The 17,919-nt window shown below is 41.4% G+C and overlaps 2 pseudogenes; both read right to left on the bottom strand.

Moving 5' to 3' along the window:
* Positions 1 to 786: 786 nt before the first annotated feature.
* Positions 787 to 3,913, bottom strand: LOC136479894 (uncharacterized; annotated as a pseudogene).
* Positions 3,914 to 5,577: 1,664 nt separating this feature from the next.
* Positions 5,578 to 9,186, bottom strand: LOC136481915 (uncharacterized; annotated as a pseudogene).
* Positions 9,187 to 17,919: the final 8,733 nt, after the last annotated feature.

Here is a 17,919-nt window from a genome sequence, read left to right as displayed (position 1 = left end):
TTGTTGACAGCCTTTTTATTTTTTTACCGTACTGGCTTAGTAATATTGCAGCCCGGTTTGCATCTAATTTTACGACCCAAGCCCATATAAAGAATCATCATAAATAATAAACCATATATAATTTAATAACAATAATAATTAGACATCCAAATAGATCATTTTCTCCATAATTTAATGGTTCATACAACAGTTTTAACCATTCAACAGCGATACAAATGAATCACATCATCAAAATACAAGATCATCAACAGCCGACAGTTCTACAGGTCACCAAAGTTCTACAGGTCCACCAAAGTTCACTAATAGATCATCAGATCACAGTACCAAACATACATCCATCGAAATAAAAATAGCAGCCACATAGCTATGTTCGGCTGCTTGTCAAGGCAACAGCTGCTGGCTATCAACACAGCAGCCTAGCTACAGCAGCAGCAGGGCAAAAATAAAACAGACAGGTGACTACAAATTGTTTCAGTCACGGCAACAACAGCATAGCAAAAGTTGCAGTCACCACCAGATCACCACCAACAGCAGCCACCCTCCAATCACAGTTCCAGTCACAACAAAAGCAGCAGCCATGCCAAACTCCGGTCATAGTTCTAGTCACACCAAACTCCAGTCACAGATCACCAAAATGAGTCGAACCTGCAAAAAACTTGGAGCCTCAGCCACCATCCAGATTGCAACTGTACTATACCAGGTCACCAACTTTCAATTTAGAGATTAACAGAAGTGACCGAATATGAAGATGTGTACCTGAGCACAGCCAAGTCAAGGAGGAGCGGTCTAATGAGTGACCTGACTTTGTCCAAATGCTATCATCTGCCGAACAAGGTTCTGAGTATCTGTTGTTGCCTTCTTCAGGTTGTCAATCTCCTCAGCTTGTTTCTGAGCTTTTGCCTCTGATTCTTCTGCCTGGGCTTCCAACCTCTGGAGCTTTTGCCGAAGTCCGGCAGATTCTTCCTTCTCAGCCTCCAATTGAGCTTGTAGCCCTTGCATCTGTGGTGTAACAGATTTTGGAGCGGCAACAGACTGCTGAAGTCCCACATTACGAAGGAATGTGCTTGACTTTGACAATACTTGGGCAACAATATCTGTGCAAGTCTTATTCTGCGCCCTTTCTTGTACTGTTCTTGTCAAAATGGCTTCCATATCATCCTAGCAAGACAATGATTTGTCAAGTTTGAATTTATTTATATGGTTAATTATGCAGTGTACTACAGAAAAAAGGAGAGGTACTTACTGCAGCTTTCTTGGCATCATCACTTAAACCCTTAGTTTTGCTGCAATGCGTCAACTTGAATAGATCAATTGTAGTGGGCTCTGTATCTTTGTATTTTTCTTGCTTCTGAAATATTCACAAACATAGAATGACATTAGCAATGCACATGTTAAAATACACACGTAAGAGAAAAACATATTCCAACACATGCTGTCATACAACCACATGACATGATAGGTTTATTTTCTTACCGCGACGTAGGCTGCTGCAATGTATGACTGAGATCCAGTACACTGCTGAAGCTTAACTTTTTTCACGGTTCAGTTTGCTCTTTGCACATTTTTCCTAGACATGACACAATTGTGTAGCATAAGTAATAGAACAAATAATGGAACAGTAACAGCATAGGTAGACAACAAACTGTGTTGTGACCTATAGCACTGAATCCCCAGAAATAAACAGCAGCAGTAGCTGCTCATATCCAAATCATCCTCAGATCCATAGCACAAAAAAAACTAATCCTAGAATCATCCTCAAATATGAAAATTGCATACAGTCATAGATGAACATGGTGATGTAGTCCTAACTTGATTAATATTGGCATGTTCCACCCTTTGGCATGTCAGCACACGCAGAAATTAATATTGGCATAAACCATACCTTGTGTTTTGGGTCTGACCACATGTCTACCAATTTGGTCCATTGTTCATCAGTCATAGATGAACATGGTGATGTAGTCCTAACTTGATTGGCCGGTACCCCATCGAAGTATTGCTTCTTGAGCCTATACCTCATTTGGCGTGTTCCACCCTTTAGCATGTCAGCACACGCAGAAGTTACATTCTCCTTTTCACCATTCATGCTGAATTTTATCTATACATTGAATAGCATAACATTAGTATTTAAAAATCCAAAAGACAGAATTAAGATAGATTGAACTAGTCAAACAACGTCTTACAGCTAGTTTGCCAACGAAGTTGTCCAATTGGTGTTCATCCTTCTTGTATTCTTTCCAACTTGTATATATGGGTATATGCTGCCTGAGTATGATCCCACCCTCAGAAGCCAGCTTTGCAGCTTGCATAGGTGCCTCTGGCCTTCTTTTCCCTTCCTTTATAATAACCGGTATCCTAGTCCCTAAACCTCTGGTTATGGTATCTAGTTCTATGCCCATACTCACTCCCCGTTGCTCCACTTGTGTACTTGCAGTTAGGGTGCCTAAATAATACATTTCAAAAACCTTATTGTCAATAATAAGATTCATGCGACCATTATGAATGAATCAGATCACATAAATTGACATTGAAATAAATAGTTGAAGGCACTTGCCTTCTTCAGCAATATCCATCCCTTCCTCATTCTGGATTGAAGTAGAATCTGGTACTGGTGGTGGCACCTCTGATGCTTCAGCTAGGCTTAGGGAAGCTGCTTCTTTTTCTCTCGCGACACTCTGCCTAGTGCACCTTGTTTGTTCCAAATTGTCAGGTGCCAGCACCCTCTTGGATGATGCTCCTCTTGCAGCAACAGGCGGTGTCACAGCCTTACAAAGCAAACAGAGACATGACACCATAAGATACTGAGAGATTTCCACTTCAAAGGTACATACAAATACTGAGATTTCCATGAGTAGAAGAGTTGGTACCTCAAGTTCAGTCCTGTCACTATGCTGGCCATGATACTTCTTGTTTCTACTTGCTTTCTTCATTGGACGTGACGACTGGCGCATGATTTCTGCTAGTCTTTTGACACCCAACTGTTGCATCCTCTCATTCAACCTCATGATATTCTGAGCCCTCTGCTTCTCAATCTCAGTTAACGGGGGTTCTGCAAATACATTGCAATCAGTGGTAGATAAATATAAATGAATGAAATAAGCAAAAGTGCAAGTACTAGTGGCAGATAAATGCAATCAGTGGCTGCTGTGAGCTTTCAGATCAAACACAGAGTAAAATAGAGGAAATTTAAGGCAGTCAGGCAAGTACTTAGAATTAGTAAAATAGATCACCTGACAAGAGTGGTGAAACAGAGAATTATAATTTGCCTATTTCTTATAGACTGCTATTTGCCTATTTCTATCACTTCAAATCTCTAGTTTCAGTTATAACCTATGGTTTCAATTCGAAATATAAAACCAAAACATAAGTTCATCTCATATGTACCTTTCCTTCCTAATCGAAGGGATTGGGGCAGTCTCTGGTCGACCTCACCCGCGGGTGGCAGTGATCCCAGGCTGGAGCTCCTGGAGGCGTTCCTAGCGTTTCAGCCCGTGAAGCCCGGCGGCCTAGAGCTGCAGCCAGGCGTCGAGCTCCTGGAGGCGGGGTTGGGCTAATTCAAAAAAAACTACATCAATTCGACCAGAGACTGCCGGGCTGGGCTAATTGCTAAACTAATCCTGGAGGCGGGGTCGGGCTAATTGCCAAAAAAAACTACGTCAAATCAAAAAAAACTAATACCAGAGATTTGAACTAATCCTAGAATCATCCTCAAATATGAAAATTGCATACTTTGGGTGAGACCGTTTGCGCTTCACCGCACGAATCCAAAATGAAACCGGTGGACACGGGGAGCACACGATCCTCCCACAGTCCCCCCTCCCTCACCGCAAGCTAGATCCGCGGCTCAAGATCCTATCCAGAACCATACCACCATAACCCTAAGGACGAAGATCCGAGAAGTACCTGGGACCTCCATTGTTGTTCTAGCCGTCTTCTTCCCCGAAGGCATCTTCCTTCTCGTCGGAGCGGCCATCTTCTTCCCCGGAGGCATCTTCCTTCTCGTCGGAGCGGCAACAGGAAGGAGGGAGTGGCGGCCGCCGGTCGAGAGTGAGCTAAAATTTGGGAAAGGGAAGTGATTCTAGGGTTACCTTTGTATATATATATATATATATATATATATATATATATATATATATATATATATATATATATATATATATATATATATATATATATATATATATATATATATATATATATATATATATATGCGGTGTACTGGTTGGCTTTGTGCAAAAATGCCCTCACCTTGTCTAAGGCGGCGGCATAGCTGGTAGGGGCAGGAATGACTTTATCCATTAAAAGCAGTGGCGCGCTGGGCTGGTTTGGCTCGCACAGGTTAGCGGGAAACCCTTTTAATTTTTCATTTCTACTATTGGTTGGACATATATAATTTATTAGAGATAATATTCATACATTTGCGGGTGCTTAAAATTTTGTAAGATGGAAATAAAGTGGTCTGAAATTGAAGACAAATTCGGTACTTGTTGAGACGGAGAATAAATTTCTACAATAAGTATTTAATCATGAATAATGAATGCCATAATTTTTGTTTTCACATTGCATTATATTACTTTGTTGACATTAGTGGGTGCTTAATAGGCATAATATATTGGGACAGTGACAAAACTTGGTGCTTAATCCCTATGTATAATATAGTGTGTTGTTATATACTCCATGGTAGTAGAGGTGATAATGGACTGCACCACATAGGTGAATGCCACATACACATTCATGTTTATTGTACTATATATACCACGGGTCCCTTGTTGAATAATCGCTAATGGCCCAACTCATCACCATGTGTCGCTTGTTGAATAATCGCTAATGGCCCAACTCATCACCATGGGTCGCTTGTTGAATAATCGCTAATGGCCCAACTCATCACCATGGGTCGCTTTTTCCATCACGTTGTTGCCTTATATGCAAAGAGTTCTTTAGATGAATCCAAAACGTTATAAGGGGTCAAAGAACAAGGTGGATCCATATGTGACTACTAACTTGTTTGAGTTTGAATCTTGCTCGTTCACATGCACCACACGATAGTATTCATGATATTATTCATACATTTGGATTTTAGAATAATATACATTAATCCTAGATAGATTTTGATTAAAGCTTTTGAAATATCAAATGTTTTTATAAATTTTCTGGTTAAATTTGAATTTGGTAGTTGAGAAACAAAAAAAAGGAAAAAAATTGCTCCTGGGCAGGGTCGAACCCAGGACCAACCACTTGAGCCGATCATGTGTAACCACTAGGATGAGAAGGAACTTGAGACTTAGGTTTTACTCAATGTGTACTTATCCGCACAAGAAGGGATATCCGCACAAGACCAGGGACCTCAAGGACCTCTACTACGATGTGCTGCAGTTCGTCGAGAAGCTGCCAAACTGAGTGACAGGAGAAAATCAATTAGCAAAAAAAGTTTTGGTATCCTCAACTGAGGCTACCACAGAACTGCAGAGGGAAACATTAGAACATCGACAACCAGTTCGCATGCCAATATTGGTAGCAGGTCTCTGGGATGAAAATTTCCAAAAATCATCATGTCGTACAGCTGAGATTCACAGATCTCAATTACTCGACATCACTATACTCACCATCATCATCAGGGATCATAATTGTACCTTCATTTTCACTATCATACTGCCCTAAGGTATCATCAACATCATTGTACATTTCATGGTCGTCTTCAACTTCCAATTCCCGTTGCCTACGAATCTGATCAACTAGGGATGCCTCTACACTGATACCGTCTTCTTCGTTGACTGGTTGTTCATCGACCGAAGATCCTTCATGAGCTTGAAGTTGAGATATTTCCTGCTCATCATCTTGGTATGTCAGATCAATCCCTCCCTCTTGCTTGTCATCATTTTCCACTTCATTCACATTCCACAAGTGCCGATGCGAAAAATTTTGAACAACTTTCCAGGGTTCACCATGCTTGTTATCATCCAAGTAGAAAACCTTTGTTGCCTGTGTGGCAAGGATGAGAGCATCATCCTTGTACCAACAACTGCCATGGCTGATGCTTTTGAAATATCCATCATTCTTCATCCTAGACTTCTTGCTACATGTATCAAACCAATCACACTTGAATAACACCACTGTCCTTTGACTGTTGGTGTCAGAGTTGTACTGCAACTCTATTACTTCTTTCAGCTGACCATAAAAGTCTATATCTTCTCCATTATGTGACCCCTCAACCATGACTCCACTATTCTATGTTCTTCTACTGCTCTCACGGTCCACGGTGTGATATCGGACACCATCAACAATACATCCTGAAAATATACGAAGTCTAAGATCTGGTTGACTTGCCAATGCATATAGTTCTTCATTGATTTGTTCTCCATTCACAAACCTTCGGGTAGCAAGCTGCAGTAAAAATATATATATTAGCAAGGTTTCCTAAACTAAAAATACTTAAATAATGACATATTATCTCACAGCCAAAACTGAAAATAATTACTCACATGTTTCCTAAACCATCCTGGAAATTCCTTAGCAAGGTTCCCCCCAACATCACGATTGCCAGCAGTCTCTAACTCATTCCTGTAAATCCTGCAAATAGGTGCGCAATTCCGATGTGAGAGCTAAAATTTTATATGATAGACAAATTATAACATTATGCTGCTTGCATTGAAGGACATACTCTATAAATGGCTCGACCTCTGTAGTATTGTTGAGGACATACCAAACCATCCTGTCATAATCCTTCTCATCATATGTAAGCCTCGGTGCCCCCAACAGATTTGCTCCATGCTGGAAAATAGATAAACCACATGTACTCATAGGAACACGCTCTCTGTTCCTGCCCTCACGATTGTGCCTAGTGTCAACATCATCAAAATACCTTGAGCAAGCATTCAAGCACTCATTTGCGACATATGCCTCTGCAATGGAGCCCTCAGGCCTTGCCATGTTCCTCACAAAATGTTTCAAGGTCAACAACCTACGTTCTACAGGGTACATCCATCCGTATTGAACTGGACCTCTTAAGAGAGCATCATCGATTAAATGAATGGACAAGTGCACCATCACATCAAAAAAGGCAGGCGGGAAAATTTTCTCAAGCTTGCACAATATTATTGGGATTTCACCTCTCATCCTATTCAAGACATCTAACTTCAATTTCTTAGCACAAATTTGCTGGAAATAGTTACCTAATTCAGCAATTGCTTCATATATTTCCTTATGCATGATTCCTCGGAGACCGGCTGGTAATATCCTTTGTAGAAGGATATGACAATCGTGAGTTTTCAATGCTTGTAATTTGCATTCATCAACACTAACACACCTTGCTAAGTTGGAGGCATATCCATCTGGGAATTTGACATTCTTTATGAAAGCACAGAAAACACTTATCTGGGCTTTACTCATCTTATATGGAGCGTGTGGAACAGTGTATGAATTACCATCATCCTTCAATTGTAAATTTTTCCTTATGCCCATATCTTCTAAATCGAGCCTCGCAGTAATAGAGTCCTTTGACTTGCCTGCGATGTCAAGAAATGTACCGAGAAGGGCCTCACATATATTTTTCTCGATGTGCATAACATCAAGATTGTGACGTAGCTTCAAAGTAGACCAATATGGTAAATCCCATAGAGTCGACCTGCGCTTCCAGCATTGACCTTCTTCTACCCTCTTTCTCTTTTTGTTATTAGGATGGTCTCCATGTTTTACATGTTCCACCCTTGCCAATTGCTGCATCAACTCACCCTGAGTAAATTCTTCAGGCTGTGCACGTTCTTCAGTCTGACCATCAAAATCTTTCTTTCTCCTCCAAATATGGTCCGTTGGAAGAAAACGGCGATGGCCAATGTAGCAAATCTTGTTCCTAAGTCTTTTGGAGCAAGGATTTTTATCACAGCGAACACAAGCATAGTAACCTCTAGTTATTCTACCTGAAAGTGTGCTCAATGCCGGATAATCATGAATGCACCAGATGACTACAGCGTGAAGATCAAATTCTTTTCTGGTCAATGCATCCAAAGTAGGGACACCACTCCAGAGATTTAACAATTCTTCAACTAGTGGCTGCAGGAAGAGATCCATATCCTTTCCTGGGCATGCCGGACCAGGAATAAGTAGGCACATCATGAAGTTGGATTGCTCCATACATTGCCATGGAGGAAAGTTGTAAGGGATAAGAAATACTAGCCACATGCTATATGAGGAGCTCATCTTCCCGAATGGATTAAACCCATCGGTAGCGAGGCCAAGTCGGACATTCCGTGCATCATTTGCAAACCATTCATACTTCCTATCAAAATCCTTCCATGCCTCACCATCAGCAGGATGGCTAAGCTCATTGTCCACTGCTTTCCTCTTCAACTTGTGCCATTGTGCCTGAGCTGAAAGTTCTTTGGATCCAAACATCCTCTTCAACCTTGGAATCAAAGGAAAATGCCTTAGAACCTTTTCTGGAATCTGCCTTCGGCCATCTGCATCCTTCCATCTTGAAGCACCACATATTGGGCATTCATCCTTTTTAGCCAACTCCTTTTGGAAAAGAACACAGTTATTTGGACACACATGTATTGACTCATATCCAAGTCCTAATGCACGAATAACATTCTTCGCTTCAGCATAGGATGCAGGGATAGAACAATCTGGAAATGCCGAACTTAACAAGTCTAAAAAAGCACTGAATCCAACATTGCTGATTCTGTAAAATGACTTGATGTGGAGCAACTTCACCACAAAAGAAAACCTAGTATAGGGACCACCGGGGTGTAGCACCTGTTTCATCTCTTCTAATATGGTGGCAAACTTTGACTTCATTCTTGGTCCATGATTTTGATCCGGGTACAGATCCTGTACCATACGGTATATTTGATCATCTTCTGGGTCATCTTGAGGCTCATCTTCTGGGACATCTTCATTCAAATGCTCAACATTGCAGCCAAAATCTTCATTCAAATGCTCAACATTTCCAGTTATCATGCACAATGGTTCTCCATGATGTATCCACCTAGTGTATGTGCTAGACATCCCATAAATAAGTAAGTGATCCTCCACATCTCCTTTATGTCGATTTAACCGATTCAAACACTTACGACATGGGCATAATATCTCCTGATTGCCACTCAAATTTTCTGAAACAAAGTCCATGAACTCAGTGACCCCATCCAGATGCTCCTTGCTAAACAACCTACAATTCATCCAAGTTCTACCCATCTGCGACACATTGAAATAAGACAAGCAAGGAATCAACAAGTGATCATTGCCCAGACTGCTATTTGCCTATTTCTATCACTTCAAATCTCTGGTTTCAGTTATAACCTATGGTTTCAATTCAAAATATAAAACCAAAACATAAGTTCATCTCATATGTACCTTTCCTTCCTAATCGAAGGGGATGGGGCAGTCTCTGGTCGACCTCACCTGCGGGTGGCAGTGATCCCAGGCTGGAGCTCCTCGGGGCGTTCCTAGCGTTTTAGCCCGTGAAGCCCGGTGGCCTAGAGCTGCAGCTAGGCGTCGAGATCCTAGAGGCGGGGTCGGGCTAATGCCGTTGGTGTCGGGGTCCTACCTCCGGCGGCAGCCTCCTTTCGGTGGCGTCGGGCTACTACCGGCGGGGTCGGGCTAATGCCGGCGGCGTCGGGCTACTGGGGGCGTCCCCAGCGGTTGTGCCCGTGAAGCCTGGCGGCCTGGAGCTACAGCCAGCTGGCGTTGACCTCCTGGGGTGGGCTCGGCCAGCGACGTGGGATCCTGATGGAGGCGGCGTTGGGCAAAGGGCGGCAGCGTCGAGCTCCTACTACGAAAGGACGATAGAGGAAAAGTGTGCCATAGCCAGATGCGCGTCGGGCTCCTGCTAAGGAATAGTGACTCCCCGGGATGGAAAATGTACAAAGAAAAAAGAATCAGAGCATATGCAACAACAGGCGAGTATCTCAGTGGTTCTTCCATTGCCTAGGAAGCCAGAGGGCGCGGGTTCGATCCTTCCTCACTACGGGAGCTCCCAATTTTTAATTGTTTTATAGTTAATATTTACCTTACATGTGGATCCCACCAGTCCACCGTGGTTGTGCCAAAGTGCTTTTTAATGATTTTTAATTTATGACCATCACATTCCATCAATTTCATCATGAACTATTGTCATAAAGATAGAGAAAATGGTTTTTAATTTATGACTATCACATTCCATCACTTTCGTCATGAACTATTGTCACAAAGATTGGGAAATGCTCATGGTGACGGTTGTTTATGACTAAATCATAACTTAGTCACAAACACTTGTCATCCAAAGAAAAATTGTCATAAACGCATCGTTTCTGTGACTAAAAAGTGCTTTGTCATATGAAAATTGTCATAGAAGGTCTAATCTCTTGTAGTGCAGTCTGCCAGGAAGTTTAGGCCTGGCCTACCCTTGGACTCACGCCACTGGCTCCCTGCACATCCTTACTGCCTCTAGTGTACGCACTTTCACTTATCGGGTCCCGATCTGAGTTGAGCTACTTGACTTCACGGTCAGAACGACTTATCTGGCCAACTAAGTCCTAGACATGCGTTCAACATGACATGAGGACGTACCACGAATCGGTCCTTAACCGACACAGAAGGGGATAAATAGGCACCAAGACCTCCATGCCTTGTTGCTTTCTATCACAATCCCGCCTGGTATCCTTTTTATTCATCAACATATGGTTATTTCCACGATAGCAATTATAGCCAACTGTGATCAGATATCTACCTATATCTTGCAGGTGACAGGAAATCACCCAACTTTTGTCAGACTAAGCATAGCTAAGCATATATTCGATCCTGGACCTACAAAAGATTTAAGATATATTTGTCTAGACAAGGAAAATATATGCAGCAAGTGTTTCCAATTAACTCCTATAACATAATGCATCAAACATAAAAGACGCAAGTGATATTTGTAAAAACATAGGAGGCTTATAATGCTCTAGGGCCTTTCAAGAATGAGGAAGGTTGGTGGTTAGGACACTTAGGAAGATCTTCAACATTGACTCCTCCTTTCGCCTGAACCGCTTGCTCCTAGGCTGCCTGTTGCTCCTCCTGATGCTCGGGTTCGAACTCGAGTAGAGTCACTCCTTCTGGGGAACCTATTACATGCATATGCACAAATGAGTATCATAAATACACAAGAGATGAGATGATATGATAAATTATATATGCATGAGCATGGTTATGCGCAAGATGTATGATAAGTTTAACATTCGTTGACCATGTAAATGCATAATTTTCTTCTAGTTGATCTTTACTGAGTAGGTGCATATCTCTTCTATAGAACAAGAAACATACACTCATCAAGTTCTAGTAACCTAAGGTAAAGTTGCTCATCATCAATAAGAGGCTTAGAACCTACAGCTAACAACTAATCTCAATTAGCCTAAGCATCTACACAAGCATCACATAAAACAAACAATTACAATTGACTTAGTCCTTTCTTGCTGTAAACAATAGCTACTTATTTTGGCCATATCTAGAGTTCTACTTAACTAAATACTATGATCTTAGACTTTCTAGAAAGCTTATAAAACTGCCTACAACTTTATTGTAGTCATCTCTAGATGATTCAATGGCTATCAAGGTCAAACAAAGAAATTTCCTAGATCTATCCAGAATTTCTAGAGAATAAGCATTTCTAGAGACCGACTTCTAACAGCTATAACTCTCAAACTATTTGGCCTATTGCCATGATGATTTGACACAAGAAAGATAAGTAAGTTAAGTACAACTTTGTTATTGACAAGATTCACAACAAACATCATTTTACCCTTGCAATTTATATAACAACAGAAACTATCCAAAACAGTCACTAAAATTGAATTATAGAGCAATTAATATTTTACTGCATACAAGTAATCAAATTGGGGCACAACCAATGGTACCAACAGTTCATAGACATCATATACACTTTAGAAAACATAATGGTCAAGCCCAACTAAATTATTTAAATGTATTTATTAATTTATTTGGACACTAAGGTGAAATATGGAACATATATCTAATGTGCATAGTAAATTCTGAGAAAATTACAGTAGCCTACATATGATCCCAAAAGTCTACTGTACAAATTTCATACCATTTGGATAAGTATAGCCATCTCTACAAAAATGACAAGTTGCATAGGCTTATTTTAGCAAACATAGTTTAGCCTAGTGAAAAGTGTCACACAACAGATTTCATATTTTTCTTACATTTATCCTAGCACCATAACACTATGTAAAATTTTGCATGATCATTAGTTATGTATTTTTACCCCATTTATTTTCACTAGAAACTAGTAATTATTTAAGAATAAATAGAAAGACCATAAACCAAGTATGCTTACTATAGGTTTAGTATTTGTTTTAGCTAGAGCATGTCAACACAAGATCAGCAAAATTGGAATCACAATTTTATCACTTTCCTAGCTCAAGCTATGTATTTTACAAGATATAAACTACTTTAAGAGCACTTATCTAGCTCAATTTAATTCTCCTAAAAAAATATCTCAAACAGTAGTTTTCATATTTTTATCAAATAGTACACTTCATGATGAATCCAACAAAATTTGGTTCACTTAATTTGGACACTCCTAGCTCTAGATATGAATTTTGGAAAAATGTATTCAAATCTGTGAAAAAATAAGAAAATCAAAGAGCACACAGAGTGACAGATGGGGCCCGTGGTCAACAGGGCCCGCTCGTCAGTGAAACAGAAACAGAGGACGAAGGTTAACTAGCGATAGCTCACCATCGATGAGGTCTCCGGCGATGAGGTTACGTCCGTTGTGTTCCTCACGTCAACCTGCACCCAGGGGTACCCCAGGTTGGGTCGGTGGCTCACTAGAGCAAGCTCACCGACGAGCATGGCAGATGATGGTGGTCGTGCGGTGGCGCATCAGCCATCTCTAGCCATGGCAGGCTTAGGCAAGGATGTTCCTACCTCTACGATGACCTAGCATAGCTCTAGAGCAAGATATGGCCATGGTGAAGTAGTAGGGAAACCTGACCGCGTGCATGGCACCACGGCGGCGCCCAGTGCACGGCAGCAGCGCTTGCCGTTCCAGCGAACCGGCGGTGAGAGGTGGGTCTCCATCTTCACAGTAGGAGCTAGCGTTCATGGCTACGCATAAACATCTTCAAGTGGGGGATGGCGAGACCTAGGGACTGCTGGCCGCGACGAGCTTGAGCACGCGGCCATGGCGGGCACAGCGAGAGCGGCGGTGCATTCCCGTGTGACGGTGTGGAAGCATCTACCCTAGCTCCAGCCTGAGCAGTAGTGACCTAAGGCAACTATGGACCAGACGATAGGAAGGCAAGAGATGCAATGGAGCGGCATGTCCATGGCAAGCCGAGCGCGCGATGACGCTCTGGTGATGTTGCAGCGGCGGAAACGGCTGTAGGCCTTTACCTTGGGCTCAAACAGTAGTTTTATTGCATCGAGGCGGTAGAGCAGAGCAAGATGGAGCTATTGGTGTGGGAAATTTGGAAATGGAGTGGTGATGGCTATGCGTGAGCTTGGCGAAGCTCACGACGGTGATGGCGACGGTGGCGCTGCTGCTTGCTCTGCGTGCGTGAGCAAGAGAGAAGGAGTGCGCGAGTGGGAGTGGAGCAGTAGGGACGCAGCCCTCTTGTCCGCGTGCTAGCCCAACTGGCCTAGCCATCGCCGGTGTATTGCCACCATGTGGTGACACGACCTAGCATGGTTGGCCACTAATGGCACGCGGTGCCTGGTTCAAACCCGGCCATCAGGCCATCTGACAATGCAAGTTCAAGCCATTAGTACTCCTAATTCGTGGTGAGTTAGCAAAAATTCCATTACTAAGAATTATAGAGCTACCCGTGATCTCCAACTTTTCTTAAATGAGCTTGGTCTAATTCGAGCTGGTTTTCAAATTGTAAAGCTTCGAAGTATGGTACATGAAACTGTAAATCAGTTCTTAGAAAATTTTGTAAGTTTGAAAACAACATTTCGTTGCTACTTGTGAGCTATTTTTGACCATGCTATGCACCGAATTAGGTCTTGCCCCAAAAATTAAAGTTGTTACTCTAGTCAAGTACTACAACTTTGCTTAAGGGTACACTACTATGTAAGCAATCTAAAGCATAGTTCAAATTTGGTCAAACTAGGATCATGAAAATTGGAGTTTCTAGAATAACTATTACTTGGGGGCTATTTTTGGTCCATGTCATGGATACCAAACTTGTTCCATGTACCCTCCTAAGTATGCCTAAGGTGTTTTTTGTAACCTCACAACCATTTCTCACATTGGTCACCCATGATCACAAGCATAGGTATGTATATAAGCAACATCACATGTGATAAAGATAAAGTGAATGAGATGAAACTTCTTATGCTCATGCCCATGAATGCTTGAATGTTACTTGTGCTCATGAAATGCAAGTGCTAAATGCAATGCTTGGCACTAGGGTGTTACAGCCCCTCCCCCTTATAGAAATCTCATCCCGAGATTCGAAAGACCTACCATTTTTCATAAAAAGTTGGATAAACCTCATGTAAATAATCTTCTTGTTCCCACATAGCATCTTGCTCACTATGATTATTCCACATCACTTTATGAAACTTGATCACACAATTTCGAGTTACTCTATCCTTGCTATCTATAATTTGCACCGGCTTCTCTTCATAGGTTATATCCGATTCTAACTTGATATCTCCAAACTGCACTCTTTCTTCTAGAACACGTAAGCATTTCTTTAATTGGGATACATGAAAAACATTGAAGATAGCCCTCATTTCTGGAGGTAACTGAATCTTGTAGGCTACTCTTCCACTTTTATCAATGATTGGATATGGACCTACATATCTGGGTGCAAGCTTTCTTTTTACCCCAAACCGTTGTACCTTTTTCATTGGTGACACTTTTAGGTATACATAATCACCTACTTCAAATTCAATGGGTCTCCTTCTCTTGTCCGCATAACTCTTCTGCCTTGATTGAGCGGCTTCTATATGTTGTTGGATGGTATGCACCTGCTCTTTAGCCTCTTTGACAAAATAAATACTATAGTATCTCCTTTCTTCAGGTTCAACCCAATTCAAAGGAGTTCTACATTTACGGCCATACAAAGCTTCAAAAGGAGCCATCTTAATACTCTCTTAATAACTATTGTTGTAGGAAAACTCAATTAATGGTAACCATTTTTCCCATGAACCCTTTGAAGAGATGACACAAGCTCTCAACATGTCTTTGAATATTTGATTTACACATTCAGTTTGCCCAAAGGTCTGAGGGTGATAGGCAGAACTTCTGACTAAGTTGGTGCCTAACATCTTGTGCAAATGTTCCCAAAAATGAGTAGTGAATTGAGGCCCTCTGTTAGACACAATGGTTCTTAGCAGGCCATGTAGATGTACTATGTGGGAGAAATACAACTCAACATACTCATGCGGTCGATAGTTGGTTCTAACTGGAATGAAATGTGCAGACTCAGTTAGGCGATCCATAATCACCCATATGGAATCAAAATTCTTTTGAGTATGTGGAAGTCCAACAATAAAATCCATTCTAACTTCTTCCCACTTCCAACCTAGAATGGATAGTGGTTGAAGCAGTTCAGCAGGTTTCAAATGAACAGCCTTAACTCAGCAACAATTATCATATTTAGCAACATAAGCTGCAATTTCCTTCTTCATTTTGGTCCACCAAAAATGGGTCTTCAAGTCCTAATATATTTTACTACTACCCGGATGAATGGATAGTTTAGAAGAGTGAGCCTCACCTAAGATCTGGTTTCTATGTTCCTTATCCTTCGGCACTACCAGTCTATCTTTAAACCATAGAACACTGTTCTCATCTATCCTAAAATGCTTAGTCTCTTGCTCTTTCATCTTTCTTTTGATGTGGAACACACCTGGATTGGTCTTCTGAAGCTCAATGATCTTACTCTCAAGAGAACAACTAATCATAATATTGTGCAGCACAACAAGATATAACAAATTGAAGCCATCTTCTAATAGAGAATTGTAATGAGACTTTCTGCTCAAAGCGTCTGCAACCACATTCGCTTTGCTAGGATGATAATGTACTTCTAAGTTGTAATCTTTGATCAATTCTAGCCATCTTCTGTGTCTCATATTCAGTTCAGGTTGAGTGAAGATATACTTAAGACTCTTATGATCTGTGTAAATATGACACATTACCAAGCAAATAGTGTCTCCAAATCTTCAATGCATGGACAACCGTTGCTAATTCCAAGTCATGAGTTGGGTAATTGACTTCATGCTTTTTCAGCTGACGTGCGGAATAAGCAATGACTTGGCCTTCCTGCATAAGAACACATCCCAACCCAGTACCTAATGCATCATAAAACACATCAAAAGGTTTCTCAATATTAGGTTGTGCCAAAATAGGAGCCGAAGTCAACAAAGTCCGTAAAGTGTGAAAACAGCTTCACACTCCGGAGTCCATACAAACTTCTCATCTTTCTGAAGCAACCTTGTCATTGGCTTGGCGATTATAGAGAAGTCTTGAATGAACCGATGGTAGTAACCTGCTAAACCAAGAAAACTCTGAACTTCATGAACTGAAGTCAGGGCCTTCCAATCTATAACTTCTTGCACCTTAGAGGGGTCTACAAAGATCCCATTTTTCTGACAGCACGTGCCCTAGAAAAGGTACCTTCGGAAGCAAAAACTCACACTTGCTAAACTTAGCATACAACTTTTGTTCTTTCAGCCTAGTTAGAACAACTCTCAGGTGCTCTGCGTGATCCTCCTCATTTTCTAAATAGATCAGAATGTCATCGATAAACACAACCATGAACTTATCCAGCTCGGGCATGAACACCGAATTCATCAGATGCATAAAATATGTAGGAGCATTTGTCAGCCCAAAGGACATGACTAAATACTCATACAGGCCATACCTAGTGGAGAAAGCAGTTTTAGGTATGTCTTCTGGCCTGATTTTAATCTGATGGTAACCAGATCTCAAATCGATCTTGGAGAACACCTTAGCCCTTGACAACTGATCAAACAAGATATCAATTCAAGGCAAGGGATACTTGGTCTTGATCGTTATGGTATTAAGTGGTCGGTAGCCCACACACATCCATAAGGATTTGTATTTCTTCTTCACAAATAAGGTGGGACAACCCCATAGAGATGGGCTTGGTCAAATGAGACCTTTCTCTAAAAGCTCTTGCAATTGAACCTTAAGCTCAGCTAGCTCATTTGGTGGCATTCTATACGGCCTCTGAGAGATGGTTGTATCTGGTAATAACTCAATCTTAAACTCTACATCCCTGTTGGGTGGTAACCTGGGCAATTCTTCTAGAAACACATCCAGAAACTCACATAACACTGGAATATCAAGGAGGGTTGTGGTCTGAATAGCATGGGCTAAGTTTTGGAGATAAAATCTCCTAGGAAGTGGCACTAGGAAAGCATCGTTACTCTGGGGTTCCCTCAATATGATGGTTCTAGTCAAAGTGTCAATGAGAACTCCATGGCCACTCATCCATTTCATACCCAAGATTACATCTATTCCCACCCCTAGCAATACCACAAGATCTAAGGTATACTCTCGATTGCTTATTGAGATGCGCACATCTCTGACTATCTAGTTCATAGAGATATTATTTCTAGATGCGCTTATGCAATAACCACCCTTATCTATAGTAACTACCCTTTGATCATGCTTGGATGCAAATATTTGACTCATAAATGAATGTGAGGCTCTAGAATCAAATAAAACAACTACTGGGTGTTGGTTCACAAGAAACGTACCCATAGTAACAACTTCACCTGAAGGGATCTCTTCTAGGGTGGTATAGTATACATGTCCCTGATGTGCATTTGGATTACCATGCTTTTGGTTGTTGTTCTTCTTGCGATAGGGGCAATTTCTTACCCAATGGCCAGTCTTGTTGCAGTTCTAGCATGGCATGCTGCTAGGTGGAACGCTGGAGCTTCCTTGTCTTGTGCTACCCTTTG

This window comes from Miscanthus floridulus, chromosome 9, assembly GCF_019320115.1.
Source record: "Miscanthus floridulus cultivar M001 chromosome 9, ASM1932011v1, whole genome shotgun sequence".
Taxonomy (NCBI): Eukaryota; Viridiplantae; Streptophyta; class Magnoliopsida; order Poales; family Poaceae; genus Miscanthus; species Miscanthus floridulus.
The sequence above is the reverse complement of the archived record's forward strand: the minus strand, read 5'-3'. Positions and strand labels throughout refer to the sequence as shown.